Source organism: Carettochelys insculpta, chromosome 5, assembly GCF_033958435.1.
Source record: "Carettochelys insculpta isolate YL-2023 chromosome 5, ASM3395843v1, whole genome shotgun sequence".
NCBI lineage: Eukaryota > Metazoa > Chordata > Testudines > Carettochelyidae > Carettochelys > Carettochelys insculpta.
In genome coordinates, this window is record NC_134141.1 from 90216816 (window position 1) to 90241481 (window position 24666).

Genomic DNA, 24666 nt, shown 5'->3' on the forward strand with positions numbered 1-24666 from the left:
TGACAACAGCGTACTTCACTCCTGCATTCAATAATTCAAGGTTTTTTTTTTTAAACCAGATCCCTTTTCAGCAACTGCTGCACAAAGCACATTAGATAATTTCTTTTACTGGATGAGAAAATAATTTGTAATAAGTAAGCTGCTGAACTAAAAAAAGTCCCTCAGGTGAGTGACATCTCTTTTTGAGCTACTTTTGTGCATGTTTTAAATATTTTAATATTTTAAATTATTTTCTGCTCCAATAAATGGGTCCATTTTATCCACAAGATAAGTGGACATGAGTGTGGTACAATTGCCTCCAATGCTCAATCTACCTTGTCCACTTTTTCCCCTTAAACCAGTATCATCAGCTAAAAACTTTTTTTTTTTTTTTTTTTTTGCAATTGACAACACTTGCATACAAAGGAGTTCAAATTCATTTCCGTATCCTTTGCAGGAAACATACAGTATGTAGATAAGAGTGTATATTTCAAACCAGGCAGCAACTTTGCTATGTGTTGATATAGAGTAATAATTTGTTCCTTATTGCAATTTCGGTCTATAACATTACACATCAAAGTGTACCTACCTGGAGCCTGGGCACCCTTGGCATATATTTGAAAACAATACAATAGGGGATATTGCTGAAATATTTAAGTATCTAAATAATTCCAAGATACCATAAAACCGTAATATTACCTTAGAACTCATGACATTTTCAATGTTTTTAGATTCTTTTGTCTTGCTTTTGAACCTTTGTGATTTACAGTTTCAAATTTTACTCACAAAACTCAAGCATTCCCGTAAAACTTTAAAAACTAAATTTTATTTATTAGCTAATGAGCTTCCATGGGTAAAATCCATTTAATTAGATCTGGATCAGAAATAAGAATTCAGGGTTTATACAGTGGGTGGAGGGATGTGATGGGAGGAAGTAGGAGGAAGAGGAGGAGGAGAATAAAAATAAAAGGGCAGGGAGAGGCCAGAAGCCAAGCTACAGCCCTTCACCATCTAACTGACCTGACTAGTGAAGTTAGGGGAAGCAGCAACTAGTTGGTAACAACAAGATGGAGTGTGCTGGAGTGCAATATGTCATAGGCATATGATACAGTGTTGATTGACATATGTCTTCATAGTAAATGTGATGTTTTGCCTTTTCCCCCTGAAAAAAGATCCTGCATAACTATTTTAAGTATAACACCCTCCTCACTGCAGTCATGTCACACCCTCTTCATTCACTGGAGCCCTTCACCAATACCAACTCAAGCACATGAGCATTAAGCACTCCTCACAAGGGCAAAAAATTAAAAAAAAAAAAAAAAAAAAATCAGAACAGGGAGAGAAAAGAAAGAATTCCAAAGGAACCTCACTTTCATTGTGACCACTCCACTAACAGATCTCTCTCTTTTATTCCAAAGGTGACCATCCCTGCCGATCCCAATTCCAACAGTAAATACTCCAGCTTTTAAGAAGCAGTAGCTTTTTGTTTACTCCTTTGATCATGACAGTAAGATGGAAACATAAGAGATGGAATATTCCTTCTTTATACATACATTAATGGTCAGTCCTTGTTCTGCTACTGCTTTCATACAAGCCACTAGACAGGCAGAAAATAACTGTGGAATTGCAGGACTTGAAAAATCCACGCAGTTAGATCCACACATTTAGATTTAGATTAAGCCAAGTACGCCAAAGAGTCCCTATAATGTCCAGTGAGTGATTGCTATACTTTCCCACACCCTTCTAGCTTTCATCCTGCACACATAACTAGATCCATTCTTTACAGTCAAGCCTTGGAGGTACAATCACATTTGCTCTGATCCAACTGACAGAGACCAAAAACTACAAGATCTCTACCAAAATATTCATAAACTTGAATTACCCACCAGGAGAAATAAAAAAACAAAATTGACAGGGCCAGAAGAATACCCAGAGACCAGCTACTCCAAGGTAGGCCCAAAAAAGCCAAGAACAGAACACCACTGGTCATCACCTACAGCCCCCAACTCAGACCACTGCAACATATTATTAAAGACCTACAACCTGTCCTTAATCAGGATGCCACACTCCAGAAGGCCCTAGGTGACAGGCCTGTTCTGTCCTACAGACAACCTCCCAATCTTATGAGGATTCTAACCAATAGCCACAGTCTATACTGCAGGAATACCAGTCCTGGGACCTTTCCTTCCAACGAAGCCCGCTGCCAGCTTTGTCCACATATCTATTCTGGCGATACCATCACTGGACCAAACCAGGTTATTCACGTAATCACGGGCACATTCTCACGTTCCTCAACTAACATCATATACGCCATCATGTGCCAACAATGCCCAGATGCTTTGTATATTGGACAGACTTCAAACTCTCTCAGACAAAGAGTTAATGGGTACAAAACAGACAACAAAACACTCCAGATCCACAAACCAGTTAGTCTACATTTAAATGGAGTGGGCCATTCTGTTAATGACTTAAGAGTTTGCTTCTTATTGAAGAAGAATTTTCAGTCTTCTTTAGAAAGAGAAGCTGCAGAACTCTTTCATATTCAAATTCGACACATTAACATGTGGTTTGAACCAGGATGCAAATTTTCTGGGACATTATAGGGACTCTTTGACATACTTGGCTTAATCTAAACCTTGACTACCCATCCCCCCACCCCTGCCCCGCTGCTCTCTGATTTACTCGCCTTGGTAATTTTTTTCTGATTTGTCAACTTTGATTACTGTTTTTGGTTCTCTGTGCCTTAAATATTGAGTCTGTTTTGGTATGGCTATGGTCTGAAGAAGTGGGTCTGTCCCACAAAAGCTCACCTAATGAAGTATTTTGTTAGTCTTTAAAGTGCTACTTGACTGTGTTTTTGTTTTGATGGTATATAGACTAGCACGGCTCCCTCTCTGTTACTAAAAATATGGGGATACTCTACCTTTGTTACTAAGATATCTCTGCTTTTCATTCCCCTGTAGAGTTGGGAAGAGGGAGCAGTTTGTGTGCACAGGGTAAGTGCTGTAAATCCTTTGTAGAGGTAGAGAGTAAACTTTCCTTGAGGTAGTCTGCAATTCTCTGCCAAATATTTCTGGGGAGGGCTGCCTTATTTCTTGCACCACAGTAGGAAACTCTCACATGACTCACAAACAGGCACCACTGCAGCACGTAGGCTAGCAGCATGTGGCTCCAGTCTGGAGCTGTCAGAACAGACACAGCATTCAATATAAGGTTCATATTGGCACGCAGAAGAGCAGGTTCAGTAGTGCACTCTACAATACGCATTTCTGTAGCTCACCAGTCAAATGGTCTTTCAAAGCCTCCCTGAGCCATATAGCTCTGCTCCACTCTTTACAGCCCTTGTAGCTGGCTGCTCAAATTCAGCAGACATCTGCTTCACTTACAAACTTTTTCCCTTTTGCTTCACAGCTGTTAAGCAAGACAGACAGATTTAATCACTGGGATTTTTCCGCCCTACACCGTGGTCCAATTTTATGTGTAAGCAAAAGCACATTTTTCTGTCATTCTGCATCTGCTCAGATTGTAGTTGAAGTACTCCTTCATACTCCAGAAGTGACTAGTGCAGAGCTTCATGAGCCTGGGGAGTGACATGTAGGCTGGGTCTCCCAGGATCACTATTATTGCCATTTCATCATCCCAAGGCTAATCTTCCAGTTTGTAAATGAAATCTCTGCTTCCAGCTTTCTGAATACTCCTGTATTCTTAAACATGCATACATCATGCACCTTCCCTGATCAGCCCATACTGACGTCAGTGAAGTGTCCTGGATCTATCAGCATTTGCATTACCATAGAAAAGTAGCCCTTTCTTTGATACACTCTGTGGCATTGTGGTCTGGTGCCAAATACGTACAGGCTGAACTTCTAAAAACTGGGACTCTCTGGTCCAGCAACATCCGTGTGGTCCAGCAGAACCACAGATGTTCCTGGACAAGACAGCCCCAGCTGCCTCAAATCAGGTGGCAGCTGGCTGGCAAGGGTGGTCAAGTGGCACAATGGCCAGTGGCCTGGCTGTGGTGAAGGGAGAGTAGCGGATGCCAGCAACCCAGCTGCCCAGTACTGAAACAACAGTCAGGTCCCCAAGGTGCCAGAGCAGGGAGGTCCAACCTGTACGTATGCGCCATCTATTGTCCCATTACTGCAAAACCATCTCCCGCCTCTTACACCAAGAGTCAGCAACCTTTCTGAGGCGGAATGCCAAAATTTGTCCTTATGACCTCTATGTATGGTCTGAGTACCAGTGATACTTTTTAAAGTTGCTAATAATCCTATTTACAACAGCTCAATTAAAGATTAGAGCTTTACTATTTCAGTCTTTAAATCGCTGTCCAGCAATATCTGTGGTCTGGCACTAGGATTGGCACCAACTCTGTGGATGCTCAGGTGGATTTGGAACATGGGTGAAGGCCACAGTGATCACAACAAGATAATGCAGCAACCCTTCATAGAGCTGAAAGCCTCACCTTGGTGGTCTCCTGCCAATACAAAACCCTGACCACATCGGCTCCCCCTGGGTGCAGTCTGCATTGGGAGAACTGAACATATGTGTCACTGGAAGAGAAAGAAGCCTGCTTCAGGAGCAGTTAACAAGCATACTGAAAAGGTGGGAAAGGAGGAAGACTCATGCCAGCTCTCAAGTTAACCCTGCTCAGCTCAATGCCAGGAAATGCAGGCAGCAGAACTTGATCCCAAGCTACTGACCCAACACATGCTCAGTGGCATAGAGTAAATGATCTCTGCCTAGCCTAGATATTCATGCATGGAAACAGCACTCAACTGTCACAATTCACCTTTCACTTCCCCATTTTTTCTTGTGTTGACTTCAGCAGAAGTAACTTACATCAAGGAATTCAGGAGTCACTTTTAACAAAATTAAATGAGAACAACAGAGGAAAGAAGCAGGAGAGACCGGCTGCAATATGACCACAATCTATAAATCTCATCACTGCAGTTCCCATGCCCCTTATGTTTTTATCATATTGAGCACCCAAAGCAAGTAGGACACCTCTTCCCTGCACGCACAGAGGCAAATGCATAGAGTGACAGCTTTGAATCCACTTGGTGCCAAGAGATTGGAGACTCAAATTTTCAGTAGAGCCTAAGGGAGTCAGGCGCCCAGCTTCTACCTCCAGAGGTCTCTTCCAACCCTCATCTTCTACTATTATAAATACAGGCCCTAATATACTACATATTAAATAGAGATTTCAGGATTTAAAAAAAAAAGAAAAAAAGAAAAAACTGATTTACACTACCAAATTCAAATTAAATAAAAAAAATCTGATTTAAATAAAAATTAACTCAAACACACTCATACAATACGTTGATTTTCATCCACACCGGTGGATGGAAGAGAAGACAAATAGAAAGTGGTAAGGAAAAGGCTTGGAGAAAATGGAAGTAATCAAGGAAAAATAACAAACTGAAAAGAGAGGTTTAAAAACCTGTAAATTAGACATAAAAAAACCAAACAATAAAAATGAATTGAATGTGGGCCTCATTTCTCTCTCACACACACCATACCCACCCCTGAATCAAGGTCAGAATTAATTTTTGAAATATTATTATCATCATTATTACCCTCTTCCCCTTTCTCATGTGTTCTATTACACCCACTCCTTGCTCATTATCTTAAATTAGCCCCTATCTATATTAGAGAACTTACAGCAGGACACTGATACCAATGCAGCTATGCCATGGTTAGATCTCCCATTTAGCCTGTCTATGACAACAGGAGAGCTATTCTAGCTGACATAGCAGTTGTCCACACTGGTGCTTCTGTGAGTGTAACTTATGTTACCTGGGTGAAAAAGCAAGGTTCACACTCCCAAGTGGTATAAACAACACTGACAGAGCTATGTCAGTGGGAGAAGCTCTTTGTTGGCATAGCTACCACAGTTCCTTGAGGGTGGTTTAATTAGACCAATGGGAGACTAGTTGCAGCTGCTCCACTGCAGCGCCCTAACATGTAGCCAAGCACGTGGATCTTCAGCTACCTCTTAGATAGGAGGGGTAAGGAAAGATTGGGAAAACAAGACAGTGAGCCAAGGCTAAGAGCTTGTGGAACATGTTCGTACAGTGAAATGCCCTGAGGAGAAAGCTTTGGGCACAACAGTTTCCTACACAAACTGATCCGTGAAAAACTTGATTAAACTCCAACCTAAGAAGATGTCCTCCTTGCCTACTGTTTTTGGTGCTCTGTGCCTTAAATAGTGAGTCTGTTCTGGTATGGCTATGGTCTGAAGAAGTGGGTCTGTCCCACAAAAGTTCACCTAATAAACTATTTTGCTAGTCTTTAAAGTACTACTTGACTGCTTTTTGTTTTGATAGTGTATAGACTAGCACAGCTTCCTCTCTGTTACTATTCAGCCTAAGAAGGGTTATTTTGTTGGAGACTAACTGCTCTACAATCATTAAACCAGACTGAAAAGCAAGAACTGTTTGAAGTAAGCTGGGAAAGTAGTATTTTCGTACAAGACATTACCACAATAATAGTTCTTCAACTTGATTTTTTTTTTAAAAAAGTGCTCACCACAAAAGTGCTAACTGTGCAAATATATAAAGACCAGATACAGTAGAACTCTGAAATATGCACTCAAATTATGCGTATTTTGGTTTAACACAACTCAGGGTGGTGGGGAGCTGGCACCTGGCTCTGGGCTGCCCATCACTCAGGGGAGCAGGAAACTGACCTGCATGGCAGCACTGGTCAATTTCCTGTCTCCTGGGTGAAGCAGGCAGCCTGAAGCCAGGCTCCAGCTCCCCTCTGTTCACATGCATGGGGAAAGTGACCAGTGCTGCTACACTGGTCAGTTTCCTGGCTCCCCCAAGTAACACAAAATTTGACTTAAGCAGGGGTTGCACAAGAAAGCAACTTCCACCTAAGTCGGGGGGCGGGGGTTCTAGTGTACTCTAATTTGTTTTCTAATGCAATACACTTCACTGTTGAATCTTTACAAAAGACCTTGAAAGCCAACGTGCAGTTGGACATACACCAAAGATGGGTAACTGTTAGAAGAGAGCTACATTAATGCAATCTAGGAATCTTTTCATTCACAGCTGCAGCGTCCACATGGGGGAGTTACAGAACTTGGACATACACTGCTATTCACACCCCCTGTAGTATGACTTGTAGGGTACTGTACACATAGCCTCTGTCTTTCCTGTTCTTTTAAATGTTTGTCATACTGCCATCCAGACAGTACACAGAAAGAGGAGGAGGAGAGAGCTGCTACACAGAAGTGAAGAAAGAGCAGGCAGGGATGAGAGTAGGGGGAATGTGATAAGTAGTACAGAGATTGTGATAGTGTGAGGTAGAGGGTCCAGTACTGGACAAAGGAAGAAAGCAGCAGAATGGTGAAAAAGAGGTCTGGAAGGACTGAAACAAAAGAGCACACTCCCCTCCAGATCACAGAAATGATACCCAGGACTTGCCTGCTGCCAGAAAACGTGCATGAAACCCATTAGAAAAATATGTCTGATCCCCCTTTAGTATCTGGTCCATATAGACAATAATAGCTTACTACTTTCCATTCATTCAAATGTTGGATATCTATTTTCTGGACTACAAATGACTCCAGTAGGGATCAATATCTTGCATATGGTAGATGTGTGTGCTCCAATTAACTCTTTCAAAAATAATCTAGGTATTTTCATACAAAAATACATTAAAAACATTAAACTTGCCAAGTCCAATATGTAAACATTTGAAAACCTCAGAATTAAAATTGCCAATGCATATGCCAATCAACCTCTTGTGCAGTACCATATATTCCTCCCACCACTGGATTCCTACATCATCCACTACACAAAATGGTAAGTAGCCATGAAGGAGAGGTTTGCCTATACGCAGTGGTTTGAGTATTAGCCTGCTTAACCCAGGGTTGTGAGCTCAATCCTTGAGGGGGTCATTTAGGGGCCTGGGGCAAATACATTTAAAAAAATCTGTCAAGGATGGTGCTTAGTCATGCAGGGGACTGGACTCGATGACTTCCTAAGCTCCTTTCCAGTTCTGTTAGACGTGCATCTGCATACATTATTATTATTATTATTATTATTATAATAAATCAGGGTTGTACAGCATTACCTCAGACAAGGTATTTCCAACAGAGACACAAAAGTGTTATCACTGTCCAAGTGCAACTTCTATGTTAAAGAAAGATCAAATAAAACAAACGAGTGAAGAGAAGGGCTGCTAGACTGATTAGAGGATGGATACTGTAGGGTAGAGAGAGGGGACCTAAGGAGCTTGGCTTGTTTAACCTAACAAGACAAAGCCTGAGGGAGACGTGATCACCTTTGTAAACATTTCTAAGGGATAAACCACCAGTAGGGAGAGGATTTGTTTCAGTTGAGGCCAATGTTGGCAAAACAACAATATGTTATAAACTGGTCATCAAGAAGTTTAGACCTGAAATAAGACCAATATTTCTACCGGTCAGAGGAGTAAAGTTGTAGAATCTCCTTTCAAATGCAGTAGTAGGGGAAAAACACAAAACAGAACAAAAACCAAAAACTTTAACTGGTTTCAGGACTGAGCTTAGTACATTTACAAAGGTGATGGTATAGTGAGGTTGCCTGCAACAGCATATGGCCCATTTGTGACTGCTATTAGCAAATATCTACAATGGCTGGATATGGCACATAAAATGAGAAGGGCAGAATTACTACACAGAATTATTTCTCAGCCATCTGGCTGAGCAATCTCCCTCTCATACTCAGGGTCTAAATGGTTCCCACATTTGAGCTCAGGAAAGAATTTTCCCCAAGGACAGATAGACAGAGGCCCCAGGGAGTTTCACCTTCCTCTCGCTGGGCTGAACTAGACTAAATGATGGGTTGTCTGTAATCTGAAGTTTTTAAAACAATACTTGATGACTTCAGTAACTCAGCCAGTGTGTAAAGGATTACTACAGCAGGGGTGAGCAAACTTTTTATGCTGGGCCCCGCTTTTTGTCCTTGCAGTTAGCAGAACCCCACTCCGCAACCTGTCCCATGTAATCCGAACTGACAGAAATGTCAATGGTGTTTATATTTAAAAAAAAACAAAACAAAAAACAAAACAAAACATCCTTCTGGCATATGTAAGGAAATAAATATGTAAAACATAAAAACTGTACTAATCGGTATATAAAAGTGAATACAAATACATCAAAAAACATATTTCAACATTTCCAAAGAGATGAATGAGCTGGACAGCTAGCAGTCAATCATTCTGCACCCGCCCCCCATTTGAAATTTCATGCCTCCACAAAGGGGGCCTGCCCCCCACTTTGCTCACCCCTGTATTACAGGATGGGGGATTGTCTATGGACTGAAACTTGCAGAAGGTGAGACAAAAAGATCAAGAACTTAAAATCTATGGAATTTATGAGACTGGCACAGCACCCCAGCCATATTTGTTGCAGAAATTGGAAAATGTGTAATCAGAAGCAAAGGGCTGCACCAGAAGAGGATGGACTCATAATGAAGACAATGGCAAGGAGAAGATTCTCCTTCTGCTACAGCTCCTATCCGATGCTGGGAAAGTCACTGATTCCAAGATTTCCACTGGTTGCAAATCTGAAACATCTGAGAACTTTTATTTACATGAGTGCTGAACAGAAACATATCCATCTGAAGTTGAATGGAGCCTTGCTGTGAACATATGAAGTGCTACAGACCCCTCAAAGTTACTTTTCACAATTTGACCCTCATTCTCTCCAGGCCTCAGAACTTTACCTGTAAAAAGCATATACTATCACCTTACCTCCCACGCGTTCAGGAAAAAAAAAAAAAAAAAAATCTGTGAAACATTAACACACTACCGTGATGAGTACTATAAGAAAGCACAAAAGGGCTATATGTACACTAGCCCAAAACTTCAAAATGGCCATGCAAATAGCCATTTCGAAGTTTACTAATGAAGCGTTGAAATACCTATTCAGTGCCTCATTAGTGCCGCAGCCGCCAGCATTCTTCGAAATTGGCGCAACTCGTCCAGACGGGGCTTCTTTACAAAAGGACCCTGGCAACTTCAAAATCCCCTTATTCCCAACAGCAGATAGGAATAAGGGGATTTCAAAGTTGCCGGGGTCCTTTTGAAAAGAAGCCCCGTCTGGACGAACCACGTAACGGCGAGCCACATCAATTTCGAAGTGCCGCAGTTGCTGGCATTCTAATGAGGTGCTGAATATGTATTTCAGTGCTTCATTAGTAAACTTCGAAATGGCAATTTCGAAGTTTTGAACTAGTGTAGACACAGCCAAGGAAACTGATCATTACATGCACCAAAAAAGCAACGAGTCACACAGTGAGTGAGTAGATTTAAAAATAATATTTAATATCTATCCACCCAATGAGCAATATCTATTTGGAAAGAGACACGGGTCATGTGGAAAAATCTGAAAAATGGCATTCAATATCACAATGCATATGCAAAAGAGAACCAAATTAAAACAGTCAGTCAATGATGGAGTTTCCTAGTTTTCGAGTACCTGACTTCACAAATCTTAATTTTGTTTAAATAGCAATATTTTAAAATAGTCACTTAAACTAAGCTTAATAATATATACTGCATTTATGTCATTCTGTAGACTTATTCCTGAACTTAAAATTGAATGTGTCATTCTATTATAGTTCCTTTTCTTAAAAATTGTTTAACGTTCCAGAAGCATGGTGTTACAGCTACAAGACTGCATGTTTTTCGATTCCAAATATGACCAGACTCTTCAAAACCTCAAGAATCCTCCCAAAAGGAAGATACCACAGACACTGCCAAGAGTCAAGGTATTAATTAAAAAAAAAAAAGTCAAGTTTCAGGAAGTACGAGTTCCTGTTGGCACGTCATAATGATGGTGACCGATACTAGGTTCTTATCTTACTGCAATAGCTACTTGATTTTGCTTGAGTTTACACCATTACAAGAAATATTTTTCATTCCATTGTGTTTCAAACAGATATATATACTGTTTGTCATTCAGGTATCATCTCTATGAGGACATAATCACATTACACTTGGGAAGACTAACAATGTCATTTAATTTCAAGGTGACAATTTATAAACACTAACTCATGGCTTGATTTCAGGACTCCTCAGTTCCTGCCCTATAATTGTAAAATGTGTGAATTGTCTTTTTTATCATATAACTTAGAGCTACTTTGACACGACTCATATTTTCTACAAAATGCAAATTCTACATAAATGACTTGTTATATGGCTGAGCTAAAACTGTACTTTCTCTTTGGATTTTTATAATACAAGAGAACACAGACATTATTCCTATTTTGAACTGTAAAAGCTATATGGGGCCACAAGTAGTGTGAGCTGAAGTGCAAGCTATTTATTATAGCAATGAAGATTTTTCTATTTGGGAGCTATTTATATTTGAAAGATGTGTTATTTCTTGCAGCTATCATCTTACCCAAAGGAAGGTTTAATTGAGATTTTAAATTCCTTGTGATTTACTAAAAATTATTTTACCATGTCTAATCTGACAAAATTAACTGCATAGGAACAGTCTGAAGCCATTTTTACTGGGAAAAATAAATTATTTTGAACAAACTGTCTTTGGACCTACTTAAACAATAGGATTACTGAGAGAACACAGTCTTTAGAGACGCAGTGACAATTAACACTCCCAGGGGTATTTTCTTCAGGGATACACCCCATCAACAAGGATAAGCCACCTTCAGCAATATGAGGTTTCACAAGGAAATCATTCAGAACATAACACTAGAAAAATACTTGAAAGCTGCTGAAACACTTGTACTGCCAGAGTCATTGAAATGTTTCTCCCTGTTGAGGAGTGCATTTCTTTGTCTGAAGAGTACTTTGACCAAAATTTGCCTTCCATGGAAGTAACTCTAGCCTCCATGAGAAGGTTTAACTGTGCTTTCTATTAATTTAAGTCTTGACCAATCTATCCCCACTATCTAGTTCAGCAAGGGTTGATTTAAATCAAGGTGATGTAAATCACTGATTTAAGTCACAATCTAAAAATCACTGAAAAATAATTGATTTAAATCAAATCAACTTACAAAAAAAGTAAAAATTGGATTTAGAGTGCACTTAATTTTGGCATGAGAGCCACTCAACTCATTCACACTTTTGTTTTTTTGAGAAAAGTATGGAATGAGATTCCCTTGGAAAAGTTAAGTTATGACGAAGTAAAATAATGAATAGACAAAGGGCACTGACAATGTTCCAAATACGGGACATATGTTACGTAATATAAGAAAATGACAAAGGCAACTATATATTATATCAACCATCAGAGCGAGGTTCGGTGCCCACCCCTGTGTGCAGAAACCATAAAACTGCGGACTTGGTACCTTCAGCACCACATCACTCTGGTGGCTACATATCTCCCTGGGGTACTGAACATGACTGCACCAACACAAGCGGAGCACCCAGGGGACACCACTCAAGGAACAACCAAAATTTCAGTCATTAAGTGGATACTATTCTTCTGCAGGATACCAAATCTCTTGGTATGGCTGGGCTGATTACTGGATCTCTGAACAATTTTATATTGAACACACAAACTCTTCATCGAAACCATGGGAATAACTATGGATAGTAGAAAGAGGGCTCCCCAATATACTGACCTTTGCACAGGCTACCCTGAACAAGAATTTTTGAACAAAGACACCTCACATACATCATTTTGTGGTATACTGGTAGCTGCATCCTCTGAATAGATTGCAACCACCCTTACAGAGTACCACAGTGTCAACCACCACCATCCACTCATTCAGCTTTTGCTAGAATGCTACACATGAGCACCAAATTCCTCAAACACCACAATCAGCTTTGGCTGTGCACAAGAAACCCAGGCATCACCACACCTATCCTCACAGACCCAGTCATCATCCCAAACCCACAAAGAAATCTCATAGATAAAGCCAGGCGCTCAAATTCCACAGAATATGCTACTAAGGACAAAGTCCAAGATACACAATTTAACACATTTAAAATGACTTAGCAAAACAAGGACATTCCACCAGAGAAGTAGATTGCATCGTGGAATGGGCCACCCAAAGCCCCCAAGCAAACCTATTTCATTACTGACAAAGTCCATCCAAATGTCCTACCACTGAACAGACCACTGCACCAACATGGAGCATCAGACAATTACAATCCTTACTCAACAGGGACTACATCCTGAGAAATGTTTTCTGAACCCCCACTTCTGACCATGAAGAACTCCCCCTCCAAACTCACCAAGATCATCAAAAGCCAAGTCCCCCCAGCTCAGGACCCACCAAGTCAGAGGCATTTAATCTGGCCAGAACAAATGTCTACACTACAGGTTCTGCATATTTCCAGCATTATGATAATCAATGCCCACAATACACCATTCAATACATTTTTTTTAGATTACACCCACCCACACACCCACACATGCCTGTCACAACTTATGGGTGTACAATGTCCAGAGCACTAAATATCCCAGTAACAACTACAAGGGTAAAATGAGAATCACAGGTTCTTGAATGAGCCCTGATGAAAAAACGTAAAGACAAAAACATCTTTCACCTGTGGATGTACACCTTCCAAAAAGCGATCATTCTGTAGATAACCTTTCAGTCTCCATACTCAAATCTGTACACCACCTTCAAAAGACTAGGGGGGGGCGGGGACTTATATCAATTCCTCTTTTAGAGACAATCATTAAATGAATAGAGGCATTAGATTTATGGCTTATTACAATTAGTAACCCACTAAAATCCCCTGTTTTTGTTCTATGACTGCAAAGATGCGAACAGGCCAATGTATCTTGAATTGTCCCTTGCAATATGTGCTAAGTACTTACACAAGACACATTCTTCCATCCTGTAATTTGCTAGGATAATAGGAGTACCTTTTCCAAACTCAAAAAGCAGCTCTGGGTGGCTCCAGAGATTCTCTCTCTCACCAACAGAAGTGGGTCCTGCAGCACATATCTAACCCGCCTCTTCTCTACAGTATCACTCAAAAGATAAGAAAACAACTTTAAAATAACCCTATAGCGGCATGTTCACAATATGCTTAAATGTGCAGTTCAAGGGATAACGTGATATGTATTTATAAATATTTAAAGCAGCAATGGTCATCTTGACCATTCTTTGCCAGACTGCAAAAAAAATCACTTGTCTGAACAGTTCTTCCATAAGCAGCACATATAAAAGGGGAGACCCCAAGGAGATTACTGATGAATTCAGAAAGCTGAGTAACAGATACCACCTCCTCAGCCACCCCAGAACATGCATGGTACATCTAAAAATCTCAGATTCTTCAGGAAGAGACAAGAGCTTTTCCCATGGGGCAGCTTGGGGCCACATGAGTGGAGATGCAAGGTGGGGGGAATGACTCCACCCTCAGTTACTCTGGCCATGCCGGGGTTGAGACGAAAGGCTCCCTTCAGCGAAAAGGAATGGTTCTTCCATAGCTTCCGTAGACACTGCTATCAATGCAGACTCAAAAGGAACATTTTTGTTGTTGATTTTAGGTAGGATGAAGAACAAAGAACAGAGGAAGGAACAGTCACTAGTGTACATAACTTTGTCCTCAATAACATAAACATACACTTTTGCACTGTACAGGTGGAACCTTTCTGAAGTGGGACATTCTGGCCTGGCAACATGCTGGACCACAGATGTTCCTGGACCAGTGGGACAGCAGCTGGGAGTCCAGCCAGGACAGCAGCAGGGAGGGCCAGCAGCAGGAAGACTGGCAAAGCCAGCAGTGGTGTCCAGGACTGGAGTCAGAGCAGGGCTGGGGTTAGAGAGAGAGAGAAAAGGGGCAGTGGCAGGGGAGTTTGAACTGACCTCCCCTATTCCAGCAAGCTCCCTCATTTACAACTGGTCAGGTCTCAAGGGTGCTGGACCAAGGAGATCTATCTTGTATTTCTTTCCAACCTGTCCTTTCAGACGGCGACCTACCCGAATCACTTCCAATTCGCACCACTGCAGCCTGAATAGTTTATGGACTTGGATCTCAAGTTCCATAGGATACAAGCAAAGAGCTCAATATAACCATCCCCATGGAACTGTAAAAGTTAAAATTCATATTTTGAATGAGTACAACACAGATTTTTCCCCACTAACAGTGCTTAATGAAAATGTAATCAGTCAAAATGAAAAAAAAAACCACCTAAGATTGCCTTGTTTCATATTGTTACTTGTCACTGTAGCATCTAAGTTCTATATCAATTATTCTTGCTGACTGTTGAATATTCATGTGACTCAGCTTTTGCTGAAGGGCAAACATGATTGGAATGCAAAAACAGAACAAAAACCAGTGAAACTGATTAATCTTTACGATTCTCATGCATCAATCAAAATATATGGGTTGCAGAGAAGAGTTCTCAATCAAACAAACCAAAAATCCACATGTACAAACTAGTGGGAGAAAATATGTTTTGGCTTCTAGAACATAGGTAACAGGTAAGCAAACAAAACAAATGAAAAACAATATTTATAAAAAAATTAGATGTTGAGCCTAAACCAGAAGGCAGTACCCATTTAAGGATACAATCTGAGAGCTTTCAAGCATACAGCCACACAGAGAACCTGTATGTTGAAAGCACTGTAGTCTGATGCTTCCCCACTGACCCCTACTAGCAATAAACTAGGATAGAACCCATAATTATTTGGGAGCCCTGTCAGCTGCCCTTCATTTTAGTCTAAAGTAAGGTTCCACATCCATGGTGTCAGATACATTTGCCATTGCCACATGTGACAAACAGGACACCATGGTGTGATGAATCCAGTTCTTGAAATGCAGCTCCTTCTAGAGCTGCATATGGAGTGTGCTGTCCGCCCACTCCATGCACACACCCCACTGCTTGGTGGGAGAAGTGCATGGCGGCGGCGACCCATCTGCAGATCCAGCAGTGGCTCTCGTCAATCGCCAGTATCAACTTAGAACAGGGGGCTGGAGGTGCCTGGCTTGGGGAGGGGGCATTTATTTAGAGGCCGGGGGGGGGGGGGCTGTGGCAAATATGAAAGGATGACAATCACAAGTGTGGTGATTTTTGAATTCCTACTGGACACCGCTGTTCTACATGAAGTTTGTTGTCACTGATAGGAAGGGACGGAGTTTCTCTTGAATGTTTTGATCCATTTCTACCTGGAAGCTCTGTTCTGCACAGAGAACTCGCTTTTGGAGGTTTATTGCATATTATGTATGCTGAGGACATATTTTTAATATGGCAACTATACAGAACAGCAGAAGCAATACCTAAAACAGAACATAGCCATAACCTTACCTTCATGACATTCATTGAGGCCAACTCCAATAACCTTCAAAAAATGTCAAAGAATGGAGGAGGAAGTATAACTGATGCATGGTTTTACCATCCAGTTTCAGAAAAGCAAGCACCCTACTTAGAAAAAACACTAGCGAACCCTTGATTCAAATGAGGACAAGATTCATCATGATCTCCACCTGGGACAATTGTACACCAAAAAAATTAAAAATTTGGAATATGTGTCAAAATAATAGGATATCAATCACACCAGTGTCATTTATTTTGGGAATTTATTTCAAAATAACCATTGATATGTACAACTAACAATACAGATACACAAGCATTTTCCCTAGGGGTATAAGCATTCAAGAAACCCCTACAACAACCCAGTTTCAGTTCTCTGTCACCTCCCTCTTCAGAGCGCACACACAGGCCATTTCCAGCCCAGGTACTTGCACCTCATTCTCTCCCAGAGCCCAGCTGCAGGCTCTTTCCAGTCCAGACTTTCATACCTCCTTCCCTGCTGCTCACCACCAGAGCCCAGCCACAGGCCCTTTTTAGCACAGTCATCCTCTATGTCCCAGCCGCAGCCCACCACACCAACCCAGATACTCACATTCCCCCTCCTCCCCAGCGCCCAGCATGAAACACCCTCCTTAGCCCAGATAGTCACATACACACACCCCAAAGACCAAGGATCCAGAGACAGAAACAGCCTGATGCATGCTGTTGCTTCCTTTAGGACACACAAGGAATTGCAGTGCTGCTGAGAACCCTCTAGCTCCCTCCACTCGCCATAGAGCCTTGACTTCTATTTGCAGGCCAGGCTCTACTGGTAGCCAATATCTATGCAGCTCATTTCTGTGAAGAATAAGAGTAAATTCTCCAACTCAACATTAATTTCTACAAAATCTGTTTATGCAGCCATGCAGAATTCCCCCTAGGACCAACAAAAATCAGATTTAGAACACTCTGGTTTAGAAGAGTCATTATGCCAAAAAAAATCCAAATTCAGCTGCCAACTACCTTCAAAAACATTAGTAATAATGAAAATAAGAAACTGAAAAGAATGTAGGTCCATTTAAGTTTGACATTGCATAACTATTTTGCTTCTGAAATCTTCACTGATTTAATAAGTTAACTCAGGGCCTTTGACACTAATTGTGCCCCCCCGTACCTACAATTTTCAGACACACAACATTTAGATGAACATAAGTCCAAATTTTTGTGAATAAAGGTTGAGAAACACTGACTTAGTGTACCTTCTAGAAGAGCTCTGAGTACCCCCAGGGGTATACTTGTACCACTAGTTGAGAGCCACTGGTCTACACTACAGACAAAGCCTTGGTCTTCCACTAAGAGTGCATCTACACTAAGCCCGGATCTATGCTGCTGCAATTGATTTATTGCATTTGATGTAGACATGATAAATCAATCTCCTTGCTCCCATCGATGGCAGTACTCCACCAAAATGAGAAGAGTAGCTGGCATCCAAAGGAGAGCAGCCCCCACTGACCTTATTGCATGCAGGACGTGGCAGTAAGTATGTTGAATTCAGCTACACAAATAGCATAGTTGATAGTGCCCCATAGTGTAAGACTAAGACTACTGAATTTCAATTTGATTGAAATGGAAATAGTATACCAAGGAGAGGTATATTATTGGAGGATATAATGCTAACATATGAATCACACTAAAATTTATATTCCAAAGTCTGACTACTGCTAATAAATCTGAGATACTGCTATACAGTTTCTTTCTGCTTTAATCTGAAGAGTTATTTTCTCTGGGAATATATGACATGGGAGCGGTGCTGTAAATCCAGAAATGGAAGCAAAGGGTTGAGACCATATTTGATTGCTTCAAGCTCTCAGCACTTTATGCTGTGCTTTTTTTCTTGCTTATGTCTATACCCTTTGGACAGTCTTCGATCCTGTTTGAGTGATCCAAGAATCCTTCTGGAGTGGATAAAAGTTAGTTTAAGAAAGGGTAAGGAGGAAGCCTTGTAGTGTTCTCCTGTTAGTACCAGCCAATTGAAACTATTCACACTAGAGATTGCTAAAGCATATGAAACTGTATTTTGAATTTGACTGTTTTGATAAAATATCTCCACTTCTCTAGTCTTTCTTTGAAAAAGCAAGTTGGTAGAGGACAGTGACTGTTACCACTTTTGACTGGGAATATTCAAAGACTATTACCTGAGTCTCAAAACCATTGCTCAAAGAGGTTATCCAGGAAGGGTCAGAGATGGACTTGTTCCATGTCCGATCATTCATTACCAGCACTTTTACAGTGCTGAAAATAGTCTTGCAGTGATATTACTAAGCCCAAGGTCAAGGACCTATATTGGTAATTTTATGACCAGAACGCAAAGCTTCAAGAAGCATTTGAGAGACTGCTGAATGGGGATATGCAGATAGGCATCTTTCATATCTATAAATGTCAATGGTCTCCTCCATTAGTGGTAGCCAGTCTAGATTTTAAAGATCTCCATCTTGAACAATTATTTTTGAGATACTAGATGTAAAGAAGGGCTGTGCAGCTTTTTTGGGGGTGGGGAGGAGAAGTGAGAAGAGAGACTGGGAATAATATAGAGTAGGACCTTTTTCCCCCTCTGAAAAGGAAAAATGCAAGTTCAGTTGTTGCAGTTCATAAAAAATCAAGGACGGATGTCTGCAAGCCCTAAGTCCTTAAGCAGAAGCTCTTATGCTATGTGATTTTTGTAAGAGAGGTAGACAGACCACACTTGCACTTCCATCCATTCACGTTAACTTTGCTTGTGAAACCATGCACAGACACAGTTTCAGATGACAGAAATAGTTGCAGACGTTCTGTAACGGTTGGTCTTTAACACGTAGTGTACATATCCATTCCACTCTGTGCACACACCCAGAATTCAATCGCCATCAGCAGGGATACCCATACTCATGTAACTCTTATTCAAGTATGGAATTTCTTTCCATAAAAGGTTCTATAATATAACTTGATTCATTTAAGATTTTTAATATACTTGACTCTATGCTCTCTTTCAAATACAGTGCCTCGTCCCCACAAGTTAAACCTACTCTCTTGTTCCTATATATTTTATACCCATATTATCACGTCCCATTGATTAACATTCCATCAAGTATTGTGCTGCCCACTACATTATAATCCTTATTTAAATATCACAAACTCAAGTCACTTCCCTTGGCATTTAGAGTACCTGCATTTGTTTACAAGCACTTACACAATTTGTCAATATTTAGTTCTCTACCTTCATGCAATGGAATTGAATAGAACTCTTTCATTTGATTGTTTCTCTGCAATTCTTACTCTACCACCTGTTTACTGAACTATCATCTTTAATAAATTCTTATGGATGTCTTTGTTCCAAACTTGTGCTCCTCCACACCTCTCAGCTTCACTAAGCCTTCAGTTTAAAATCTCTCTGTGACCTGATCCTTTTTGCTCACAGTGGAGCCTGTCCTTCCTGCAAAGGTTCTTCCTTTCCCAGAAAGTTCCCCCGTTCCTAATAAACCTATATTCTTCCTTTCACATCATCTTCTGAGCCATAAATTTGGACCTTGCAATTCTACCTAAGTGTAAATATTCCAGAGAATGTCACCATGGAGGTTATGGATTTTAATCTCTTGCCTAGCAACTTAAATTTGGCCTCCAGGACCTAGCTCTTACCTCACCCTGTGTAATGGTACTTGCCTGTACCACCACCACCACCACATCCTCCCTAGGACTATATATAAGTCTATCTAGATGCCTCAAGATTAGGGATGTAACTTTTTAAGTACCCATTTACACTACTAAAATTATCTCTGTTCACCTTTTGACTGTTGAATATCTTATATCTTTAGTTAGTAACCTGTCACAAACCAGTCCTGCACACTGCCATGAACTTCAGAATGGCCATACTGGATCAGACCAAAGTCCCATCTAGCTCACTATCCTATCTTCTGACAAGGCCTCCAGTAGCAGCACTGGAAGTAACTGCACTTAGTGTCCAATTCTAGCTACCCCCTCTGCCCGCCATGCCTGCGCCCAGTGACAGCAGCTGTCTAGACTCCCAGTTGACACCTGCATGGCAGGAGTCTGGATGATGCCCAGGAGCTTGGTGAAATCGCACAGGGAGGGATGAACACTCCCAAACACTCCCAAATTAAGTGTCATAATGTAGTAAGAAAAGTCAAAAAAGATTTTGAGGAACAGCTAGCCAAAAATTCAAAAAATGATAGTAAAATGTTTTTTTTAAAATACATTAGAAGCAGGAAGCCTGCTAAAAAAGCAGTGGGGCCCTTGGACAATAAAGATATAAAAGGAGCGATCAAGAAAGACAGTGCCATTGCGGAGCGATTAAATGATTTCTTTGCTTCAGTCTTCCTGGCTGAGGATGTTACAGAGGTTCCTAAATCTGAGCCAGCCTTTTTAGGTGACAAATCTGAGGAACTCTCCCAGATTGAAGTGACATTAGAGGAGGTTTTGGAGTTAACTGATAAGCTGAATAGTAACAAGTCTCCAGGACCAGACGGTATTCACCCAAGGGTTCTGAAAGAACTCAAATGTGAAATTGCGGAGTTATTAACAGTGGTTTGTAACCTATCCCTTAAATCCACTTCGGTACCCAATGACTGGAAGATGGCAATATAACACCAATATTTAAAAAAGGCTTCAGAGGAGACCCTGGCAATTATAGACCGATAAGTCTAACATCAGTACCAGGCAAATTAGTAGAAACAATAGTAAAGAATAAAATTGCAAGGCATGTAGAAGAGCACGAATTGTTGGGCAAAAGTCAGCATGGTTTCTGCAGAGGGAAGTCGTGTCTAACTAATCTATTAGAATTCTTTGAAGGGGTTAATAAACATGCGGACAAGGGGCACCCAGTGGACATAATATACCTAGATTTCCAGAAAGCCTTTGACACGGTCCCACACCAAAGGCTTTTATGTAAATTAGGCGGTCATGGGATAGGAGGAAAGATCCTTTCATGGATCGGGAATTGGTTAAAAGACAGAAAACAAAGGGCTGGCATAAATGGTAAATTTTCACAATGGAGGGGGGTAACTAGTGGTGTTCCCCAGGAGTCAGTCCTGGGACCGATACTGTTCAACTTGTTCATCAATGATCTAGAAAATGAGGTAAGCAGTGAGGTGGCAAAGTTTGCAGATGACACCAAGTTGTTCAGGACAGTCAAAACCAAAAGGGATTGTGAAGAACTACAAAAAGATCTCAGCAAACTGAGTGACTGGGCAGCAAAATGGCAAATGAAATTTAATGTGGGTAAGTGTAAGGTAATGCACATTGGAAAAAACTACCCAAATTACACGTACAACATGATGGGGTCAAGTTTAGCTACGACAGATCAGGAAAGGGATCTTGGAGTTATAGTGGATAGTTCTCTGAAGACATCCACGCAGTGTGCAGCAGCAGTTAGTAAAGCAAATAGGATGTTAGGAATTATTAAAAAAGTGATAGATTATAAGACAAAAGATATCATACTTCCCCTATATAAAACTATGGTACGCCCCCATATCTTGAGTACTGCGTGCAGATGTGGTCTCCTCACCTCAAAAAAGATATATTGGCATTAGAAAAGGTTCAGAAAAGGGCGACAGATGATTAGGGGTCTGGAACAGGTCCCATATGGGGAGAGGCTAGAGAGACTGGGACTTTTCAGTCTGGAAAAGAGGCGATTGAGGGGCGATATGATAGATGTATATAAAATCATGAATGGTGTGGAGAAAGTGAATATAGAAAAATTATTTACCTTTTCCCATAATGCAAGAACTAGGGGACACCAAATGACATTGATGGGTAGTAGGTTCAAAACTAATAAAAGGAAATTTTTCTTCACACAGCGCACAGTCAACCTGTGGAACTCCTTGCCGGAGGAGGCTGTGAAGGCCAGGACTCTATTAGGGTTTAAAAAAAGAGCTCGATAAATTTTTGGAGGTGAGGTCCATAAATGGCTATTAGCCAGGGGTAAAGTCTGGTGCCCTAGCCTTCAGTACAAGGGCAGAAGATGGATGGCAGGAGATAAATCACTTGATCAGTGTCTTCTGTTCTCCTTCTCTGGGGCACCTGGCATTGGCCACTGTCGGCAGATAGGATACTGGGCTGGATGGACCTTTGGTCTGACCCAGTATGGCCATTTTTATGTTAATGAAAAAGGGTCTCACGAGGGGCCAGAACAGTAGGGGGCAATGACGGCTCCCCAGTTAGGAGGCCCGTGTCTGTGCAGGAGAGAGATGCCTGGCCAGGGTCCTTGCCCAGAAGCCAGCATTCACAGCTCAAGAGCACAATGTATTCAGATTGCCCCTGGTCCCTCTCTTCTTGACTCCTGCAAGGGAAGCTGCCGCTGCATGGGAAGTGGATATGTGGGAGACTGCAGCCTGTAGGCTGCAGGGACCTGATAGAAGGCAGATATTCTGGATGGTGGGCTAATGCCTTTCCATTCCCTAAGTAAACTGAATCAGGGCAGACATCTGGGGCCTTACTAGGAGTCAGCTACAGCTGAGGCCTCTGGACTTTCTATAACAATTCCCCACCTGCTCGTACAGCAGTGGGGAAGGAGATGGAAGGCGCACTGCAGAGCACGGCAGGACAGAGCAGAGCAGCACAAACAGGTACCATGGGGAAGTGGCCCAGGGTGAGGTCACCATGTTGGGGCAGGGGCAAGAGCCCCGCTAACTACCTCTTGCCCTCTTAGGGACCCTGGGCCAGAGTCCAGGGTAGTGGGTGGGTCTGGACTTTCCTCACCCCTCCCCAGAGAGCCACCTGCTGAAGCACGTAAAAACCTGCAAGAGGGCCTGTTCTACCCCCATGCAGGACTTGCCTGTGATGAAAATGGCTCGCTAAGTGGAGACCCCTGCCTCTGCAAAGCCCTGGGTAGTTAAGGGGTCACCATAAGTCTCTGAGGTATAACAAGGAAATGCCAGAAAGTGCAGGGACCCTCAGGTGGCTGACAAAGGAATCTGTCACAGATTCAAATAGGGAAGAGGTGGATTATTAAGATACACAGTGTGGGACAAGGAGTGCAGCGGGCTGAGGAAATTTCAGCAGAAGGGATGTAAAAGTCATGAAAATTATTTTACCAACCTGCTTAGTGCAAGAAAATACCGTATCTTCATCTGAAAGGAGGGTCCTAATTACAGGATCATTTCGCTCCAATTCAGCTTGTCGTCTCCTTCGAGTCTTTTGGCCTCCTCTATAAATCAGAGAGTATCAAAATGAGGGGGAGGGGGGCAGGCTCCTTTACTATGTCCCTGAAAGTTACATCTATGTATACCTGTGTCCCTTAGCTCATCCAGTTCAGCCATACTTGTCTCAAGTAACTACAGGCTGCCCTCGAGGGCCATGAGTAGCTTACATCAAAGGTACACTTTTGCCATCTGCCACAAAGCGGGTAGTAGTACATACTGCATTCAGTGCAATAAACTGGATAGCTCCCACTGTACTGCTGAATTATCTTTTACATTTTGCAATAAATTATCTTTAATGTCCATTTGTCTCCAATGATAACTTAAATAGCATCATGCCTCTTAAAGCTTTAATTGCTCCCCCTCCCCCACACACCCTTCTCCCCAAATTTGCATTATAGTCTTCCTATCTTTCTTTGGAAAAAGATCAGGATTTCCACAGGACACAAGAATGTAATTAAACATGGGGGTGAAAAAAGTATCAGCTATAATTGTAGTCACTTACTTCTTTAAACGGGACAATCGAATATTTCTAGTTTTTACTCACAGACCCAAGATAGTACAAGATACATGAAACATTGGGGAAAACTACGACACAAGAACTAGAACTGGGTAAGAAACAAAAATGTACAAGTCCCCTGTAAACTGTGTGCTTATGTAGTCACTCAGGAAAGAAGATTAGCAGAGTGCCCAAATCTAGGATTTTTCCTTTCTACCGGCGGTGCATGTGCCTCACTACAAATAAAAGATAGATATATTCTGTACACAAATAGAAATAAATCTGCACATGGGTGGAAAAAATTCAGGAAAACATTGACAAGTACCTAGTGTGGGAATATTCCCAGTGTTGGACTATATGCCTGACCAAACACACAGGATGCCATCTACTGAGAAATGGACACATTCCATTTAGATCTTTTATGACCAACCAGTCTGTCACTTCTCACTGAAAGGTGACAAAGTATTCCACACTTCAGCCTGGACATTTCTATTACCTGTGTGGTCAGTGCAGTCAAGAAATAGGACTTAGGCTGTGTCTACACTCTGCAGTTTTTAGTGATAAGGCCATGTTGACACAGCCCTGGTCACTAGAAGTTGACACATGTGAACACTGTTTGTCAGCACATTTGCCAACACAATACCTCTAGCCCCCACCAGTGGCACTCACTCTGTTGGTGGAGAGCGCTCTACCAAGAAAGCAGTGTTCAGCATTTGTACTTTCCGTAACAAAACTTTTGTTACTTGCAGGGCAAGGTGTGTGCGGGGGGGGGGGGCGGGGGG

General features: G+C 41.6%; 1 protein-coding gene across 7 annotated transcripts in view; it reads right to left on the minus strand.

Annotated features, from left to right (window-relative positions):
• ERBIN (erbb2 interacting protein) overlaps positions 1 to 24666 on the minus strand; it is a 161361-nt gene that overhangs the window by 104049 nt on the left and 32646 nt on the right. Inside the window, exon 2 of one of the 7 annotated variants that reach the window (XM_074995490.1) lies at positions 23285 to 23393. The exons of 5 other annotated variants lie outside the window; for them this stretch is intronic. The gene's annotated coding sequence lies outside the window, so the exon portion shown is untranslated. Of the gene's footprint in view, positions 1 to 21953; positions 22070 to 23284; positions 23394 to 24666 lie in introns of those variants that run through there. One more of the 7 variants, XM_074995491.1, reaches the window with a different exon arrangement.